Source organism: Callithrix jacchus, chromosome 15 (genome assembly GCF_049354715.1).
Source record: "Callithrix jacchus isolate 240 chromosome 15, calJac240_pri, whole genome shotgun sequence".
NCBI classification, from domain to species: Eukaryota; Metazoa; Chordata; class Mammalia; order Primates; family Cebidae; genus Callithrix; species Callithrix jacchus.
The window spans coordinates 98,427,616-98,433,154 of record NC_133516.1 but is presented as its reverse complement, the minus strand read 5'-3'; positions in this window follow the sequence as shown (position 1 = coordinate 98,433,154).

Here is a 5,539-nt window from a genome sequence, read left to right as displayed (position 1 = left end):
TCATTTACCGCAGAAGAAACCTGTTAGATTTTATACCCTGAAAGAATCTTAGAAAATGTCTATTCCAATCTCTTTTTTTTTAATAGTTGGAACCTGAGCCCCCAAAGGTAACCTCACATGCTTAGGTCTAGCAAACCACTAAATGGCAGAAAATGTCATGTCACAGGTAAATAACGCTAGTCATAGAATGTTCCTTTAATGAATATTTATGAACATTATGAACAGGATATCTAACTCTGTCTTGGTGTTATAGGTTTAAGAGATTCTACTGAATGGTGTGATAAGAATTAATCTGGAAGTCTAGAGACCTATTTCTGTCCTGGCTTTGATACTTCCTGGCAAGATGCCTCTTATATCACTTACAGCTTCAATTTTCACATCTATAAAATAATGATAATAGTATATAACATTCTTCAAGTGAGATAGTGTATGATCAACTTTTATCAGTTATCAAACACTTATAAGATACCATCATCATTATCTGAGTTGATCTCCTAAAATACATTTAGACCAATGTAGATTAGGTTTGATATAATTTTTGGGCTTATCCCAACCACAGGGAAATAGTGAATGGGGTTAAATCTGCTTAGGTTGATGAGTAAGTGTAGAGAACATATTCTGTATCTTTAGTGAAAGCCTTCAGAGGTTTACATGTGATAGAACAGGCCTGCTTTGCATGCTTGTGGGCAAAATTATTTTATACAAGAATTACTTGGAATGTATACATTCTCATTTCCCTCTGTACCTATAGTTTCTTTCTTTCCAGAAGGTTTTTCAAAGTTATTTTGTTTGTTGGTTTTTGTGATCATGGTTTTTTTATTTTATGAAATAACCACTCTCCCCTTTCCTTAGACTGTTTGGGCTGATATAAAAAAATGATCATAGACTGAATGGTTTGTAAACAAGGAAGCTTATTGCTCACCGTTCAGGAGGTTGGGAAGCTCAAGATCAAGGCACCAGCAGATCCACTATGTGGGCCCACTTTGGCTCATAGACAGTGTCTTTTCATTGTGTTTTCACATTGTGGGAGTGGGAAAGGCAACTCTCTGGTCCTGTTTTATAAGGGGACTAATCCCATGCCTAATCACTGCCAAACACTCCTAATAAATAGCATCACATTTGTGCTTAGTTTTCCACACATGAATTGGGGTGGAAATGCAAACATTCAGACCATAGCACCCCCTAATACTTGACAGTTACTTACTATCCCTGGTCCTGCCCCTGTCCTACTGCAGTGCTATTCCTGGCTCACTGTCCTCAGGTGCTTCCTACCTGTAGGTTCAGCCCCACCCTAGGCTCTGAAGTCAATGAGTCAATCCTCTTCTTAGAACTTGATTGAGGATCTTTTCAATCTGTTTGTCTTTGTGTCTGAGTTTTGGCAACCAGGCTCTGCCTTGTTTGAGACCAAGCTGCTGGCTTATGCCCGTGTTCTAGTCTCTGAGAAGCTGGATCTGCAGCAGTGGAAGCTGGTTTCTCCTCATGAGAATATTCTCAAAAAATTATGCATTGTCAACATTTTTGAAAAGGTAATTACTACTCTGATAGAAATACATGGAGGAAATAGCAGGAAACCAAAAAAAAATTTTTTTTTTTTTGAGACAGAGTTTTGCTCTTGTTACCCAGGCTGGAGTGCAATGGCGCCATCTCGGCTCACGGCAACCTCCGCCTCCTGGGTTCAGGCAATTCTCCTGCCTCAGCCTCCCGAGTAGCTGGGATTACAGGCACGCGCCACCGTGCCCAGCTAATTTTTTTTGTATTTTTAGTAGAGACGGGGTTTCACCATGTTGACCAGGTTGGTCTCGATCTCTCGACCTCGTGATCTACCCGCCTCGGGCTCCCAAAGTGCTGGGATTACAGGCTTGAGGAAACCAAAATATTGAACTTAGGGGAGAGTCAAATGGTAGCTCTCTTTCAGATGCTTATATTCCTACCAAACTTCAACCCAGACCTTTCCCATGTGCACCATGTTGGAACCCTCGCTCTGACCCTCAGTTCCTCGATCGTGTTGCTTCTAGATGCCTTTGATGTCAACTGCTTGCCTGCTGTGATCTCTAAGTTATGCCTGCTCTCAACTCAGATTCAACGGTTGACATGTCCTGATGACAGCTTGCTGGATTTCTCTGACACCTATTGCTCATCTAAAGTACCACACATTATTCATCAGTATGTTGCAAAGTTATGCTGTTTTGTCATCTTAAATATCCGTCCTTGCAATGTTATCTGCCTGGTCTTGATTTAAATTCTTCTACTCTCAAAGGGTCATCCAGCTCCAAAACTACTGTCTCTGAAAGGCAGTGGTGGTAGTAGTCTAGGTGGCTAGACGGAGTGATGAACAGAACTGGATTGAAAGCCTTTAAAAAACGATTTACATGATTGTCTGGGAATCTGCACTGAGAGAAGACACAAAAGATATCAGGCTAACAAAATCATAAACCACCGTCTTAGTTTTTTTACTGGTACGTATCAATAAGTAGTCTGAGTAAATTCAGGACTCCATCCCACATTTATCTCCTTCAACATTTATGAATTAGTTCATGAACCTTTTGATATAAGTAGTACTAAATAATAAATAGTAATGTCTTGGTTTGGGTTCCCTGGAAAACAGACTGTGAGATGGAGATTTATATTAGGGAGTTTATGGTGGCATGCTCTCCTGAACAACCTTATGAGGAGGTGAGGAAAGCCATGTTCATGTAACAAGGACAGTTCATATCACAGGGGCTATGGAGCTGGGATAGGCCTTTAGAGTCGTTCCAAACTGAGGTAAAGGGGTCTGGCTTTTTTACCTACACATTGATTAGTCATTGGATAATTGATAATTGGATGATTGAACTAGTAAATAAACCTTCTTCCAGCAAGGGGTAAAAACTTGACCAAGTCATCTCCCTTTCCCTGATAGCAACTGGTAGAGAGACCTGCGCTGTGAATAGTCTGCAAGCAGTCTCCTTTGAAACTGGAAAAATGTATGCCTGGGTCATTAAGGGTAGACCTGGATGGCTTCAGGCACGATTTACTTACTGCCACACATACACATGCATACATAATATACACAGCCATACATATGCACATTCATGCATCCTGCAGACATAAACATACATATTCATACATACATCACACATGCATATATACACATAACATATGCATGCATCAATATACATGTATGTGTGCATGTTTCCTCACACTGCACAAATACACATATGCTGCTTACCTCCCAGCAATGACCTTGATCTTTTAAATATACTTAAATTCCTTAAGAGAGAAGTTCGTCCTGTTTCAACAAGAAATCCTTCTGGAAATCCGAAGTTCAAATCAGGCTATTTCATACTCTGCATCAGAAAGTCATTTTAGAGTCTTAAAAATAGCATTCTCCCTACCTCCACATTCTTACCACTACCCCACAGCTTCACCAGAAAGCTTTTATAATAAATTATTTGAAATGTTGCTACAGGAATTTCTTTCACAGAGAGAACAATACCTTCATGTACGAAAATCTATATCTCAGCTAATCTATATCTCAGCTATTACACTGACTAAGGTATAATGAGGTCACAATATTGGGTTAATATTAAAGATATTTCTCTTTAGCCTTTTGGGCCTAAGTGTCAGAGGGGTTATTCCTCTGTGTTAAAAATTCTATAGAGATATTTTCATTCATAGTAAGAAATTCCATTAAAGTAGCACCGCAACCATAAACTCTAACCTTGGACTCAGTGATGTAGTCCATTTTTACTCCCTTCTGACAGTGTCAGAAAACCTCTTTTTAAAAAAAGAGTTTTGATGGTGCCAGACTAATACTAATTCCTATTTTTTTAACTGTAATGAATTTGTTACTGAATTAATTGGATTAACTGATTTCCTATCTCATTATGAAAATAATAGGTCTTATGACAAATTATATATTCTTATAGCCACTGAAATGAACATTTTGAGAGTAAACTATCTTATGTTTTCACATAATATGAATAATAATATTATTCACATTATGGTTACAATGTGAATCAAATCGGTGATTGAGAGCTGCTGGTTTTCTTCAGAAACTTTGAGGTTTTGACCCCTCAGAGTAGGGGTTAGAGTCTGTAATAATATCTTTCCAAGGTATCCAAAGTACTCTTGACCAAAAAGCTCCCTTTAGACTTGCTGTGAACTCATTCTCATCACTTGCGGTATCATCATCAATGACTTAATCATTATCTTCGGCATTAAAAAGATGGGCCTTAAGGAAAATGGTAAGACAAAAAGTTAAGCAATAAACGGAAACTTTTGACAAGTGTCAAATAGTAGTCAATCGATAACATTCATTGAGAGTTTGTATGTGGCAGGCAGTGTCCTAACACCAGTATAAGGCTGGGATTATTGTTGAATTTTTCAGATGAGGAAACTGAGGCACGGAGAGGATATGCATTAGGCCCAAAGTTACCTGTCTAGGAACCTTGCGATATTAGTGCAGGAAACCTGGTTCAAGAATTAATTGTTCCTACCATGACATCACAGTTGCTTCTAATTAAGAGGACTATATTCAGAAGATTATATTTGCCTCCCATTTTTGTATTTTAGAATATTTTCTCTGGGATATAGATGATTATTTCTCATATTTGTTTCAAAATGTAAAGCAATGCCATGTAAGAAGTAACGTTGGCCAAAAACCCAGGATTAAAGTCGGAAGGCAAGATTTCAAACACACATAGACAGTGATGTGTAAGAAGAACTTGAATCATTCCCTAATCTCTCTTTATAAGGAGCCTAGCACCTTGGGGTGTGGGGAAGGATGAGGTCAGAGTTGGACATATCACTGTCAGGTGCCACTTTTACTCTTTTAAATTGTGGGCCTTTGGCCTGGTCAGTTTTTCCATCTGAACCTGAGGATGGGAAAAAGGTTCAACAGACTAATTAACATCCACATGTGTTTGAACTAATGATGTGAAACTGGTCAGTACTGGTTGACAAAACATTTTCATCTGTGACCTGACTCCTGAGTACCATAATACAAATCTAACTGCTAAATGGTACCGTGAAGTTCAGAAAGAGTCAATGTCCAGCCCAAAATAACAGATCTACTTTGGAGGTAGAAGGATAAGTTAGGCCCTGGAAAAATCTACCTCAATAAGAATTTCATACTTATTACCCCTCTCTATTTCCTTTGATTTCTCCTTCAGAAGGAAAGTAAGGTCCTAGTCTACACCACTGTCTATTGTGGTGTTTTATGCCATTAGGCTAATAGTGTTCTTATTGCACTGTATCCAAAAGTCATCTTTTTAACACTATCCAGCTTTTTATGATGTCGGTGTAATATTTTATGTAGTAAATGATGTTTTTCTACTGATAGAACATTTTTCTTCCCTTTCTTCTCCTTTGACAACCCCTCCTACTTCCTAATTCAAGCAACTAGGTTCTTTGAGCTCATTGCCGCAGGGGAAGGACATGACAAGGTAGAAAAAGAAACCAAAAATATCTTCCTGGTTTTGGTCTAAAAAACCCTATGGTGTGTTTCTGTGGAGGAGGGGGTGAAGTGGCTTGAGACAAAAGCTGTAGGGTTGACAAC